Consider the following 2,240-nt stretch of genomic DNA (forward strand, 5'->3'; position numbering starts at 1 on the left):
GTATAATAGCAATGACAGTGCCTCACACCTGATGACCAGGTTTTTTCCTGTGATGGAGAGCGACCGTAGCTTCCATCTGCCCAGTTTCTGCCTCACTTTCCTGATACGCTCCTCCCAAGATTTGGCGCACACCTCAGCCCCTCCGAACCAAATACCCAGAACCTTCAGGTGGTCGGTCCTGACGGTGAAGGGAATCGAGGATTGGTCGGCCCAGTTCCTGAAGAGCATGGCCTTGATCTTGCCTCGGTTTACCTTGGCCCCCGAGGCCCATTCGAACTGGTCACATATGCACATGAGTCTGTGCACGGACAGCGGATCCGAGCAGAAAACGGCGACGTCATCCATGTACAGGGAGGCCTTAACCTGCAGGCCTCCGCTACCAGGAATAGTCATCCCTCTCAGGCTCGCATCCTTCCTGATGGACTCAGCAAATGGCTCTATACAGCACACAAACAAGGCAGGAGAGAGAGGCAGCCCTGCTGACTCCAGATCTGACTGGGAAGCTATCTGATTCCCACCCATTGATTGAGACTGCACTGACAATGTTGGTGTAGAGCAGTCAGATCCAATTACAGATTTCCTCCCCAAAGCCCATTTTGGAGACAACATCTCTCATATAGGTATGTGATATCCTGTCAAAGGCTTTCTCCTGGTCCAGGCTGATGAGGCAGGTGTCTAACCCTCTGTCCTGCACGTAGGCGATCGTATCCCTGAGGAGTGTGAGACTCTCAGTGATCTTCCTGCCCGGTACAGCACAGGTTTGGTCTGGGTGGATCACCGATCCCAGAGCAGACCTGACCCGGTTGGCGATGACCTTTGACAAGATTTTGTAATCTGCATTCGAAAGTGAGATTGGTCTCCAATTTCCTCCCTGTCCCCCTTCCGCTTGTAGACGAGGGTGATGATGCCTTTCCTCATGGATTCACTCATGGTACCTGCCCGAAGCATACTGACATACACCTCCAGCAGGTCCTGGCCAATCAAGTCCCACAGAGCGGAATAGAGCTCGACCGGTAAGCCATCGCTTCCGGGAGTTTTATTCTTTTCGAAGAAGTCGAGGGCCTTGGTCAGCTCGTCCAGAGATAGCGGCTGGTCCAGCCTCTCGCGTGTTCTGTCGTTTAAGACCTCTGTGATAGAGGACGGGAACGACTGGGAGGCCGCGCTGTCGGTTGCTTCAAGTCATACAGACTGGCATAGAAGGATTTGCTGATACTCATGATGTCAGCCTGAGATGACGTTATCGAGCCATCTTCTTCCTTCAGGCTGCTGAGCACGGAGCTCTCTTTGTGCACCTTCTGGGAGAAGAAATGTGAGCACGTCTCGTCCTGCTCCACCGAGCGGACCCTGGACCGGAAGATTATCTTGGAGGCTCCGAGGCAAAGAGCGAGGCTTGCTGGCCCTTCACCTCCTGGAAGTCCTCCGTGACATTGACCCCATTGTCTGCAGCAGGAGCAGGTTCTGCATACTTTCCTGGAGTTGGGACAGTTTTCCCTGCCTCTCTCTCACCTCCTGTACACCTTTGAGGATGAAGAACCTCTTGATGTTCCCTTTTACTGGTTCCCACCATCCGCTGGAGACTCAAAGAGGGGCTTCATGGTTCTCCAACCTGCATAATCCCTCTTGAGCTCCTCAATATTTCCTGGGGTCAACAGCTCGGTGTTCATCTTCCACGTTCCCTTACCTGCCCGCTGCTCATCCTGTAGGTGACAATCGGCCAGCAGGAGGCAGTGGTCAGAGAAGAACACCAGCTTAACGTCGGTGAATCTGACCGAGAACATTCGGGACACAAACAAGTAATCTATCCTCGAGCGGATAGACCTGTCTGCCAGGTGTATCTACGCTGCGCTCTGTCTGCAGGGGTGCTGAAGACGTTGTACAGCTTGGCATCTTTGACCATTTCCATCAGGGCTCTGGACGTGGTATCCAGTTTACTGTTCCCCCCCCCCGCCGGATCATCCATTTGCATCAATGATAGAGGCCAGAATGACCGGCCTGGACGTAGCCAGCAACAGTGGAAGCTGCTGCAGGTCGGCCAATCGTTCACTCTTACCCACTGGGGCGTACACGTTAATTAGTCTCAGGGGAGCATTTCTCAGGGGGCGTCAGTGTCGAGGAGGCGCCTGCCACCACCTCCTTAACCTTGGAGATGGTGAAGTTGCCTCCTCGCAACAGGATACCCAGGCCGGAGGCGCAGCTATCGTTGGCCCCCGACCAAACTGACAGCCCACAATCTTGACCAT

Source organism: Chiloscyllium plagiosum, chromosome 11, assembly GCF_004010195.1.
Source record: "Chiloscyllium plagiosum isolate BGI_BamShark_2017 chromosome 11, ASM401019v2, whole genome shotgun sequence".
NCBI classification, from domain to species: domain Eukaryota; kingdom Metazoa; phylum Chordata; class Chondrichthyes; order Orectolobiformes; family Hemiscylliidae; genus Chiloscyllium; species Chiloscyllium plagiosum.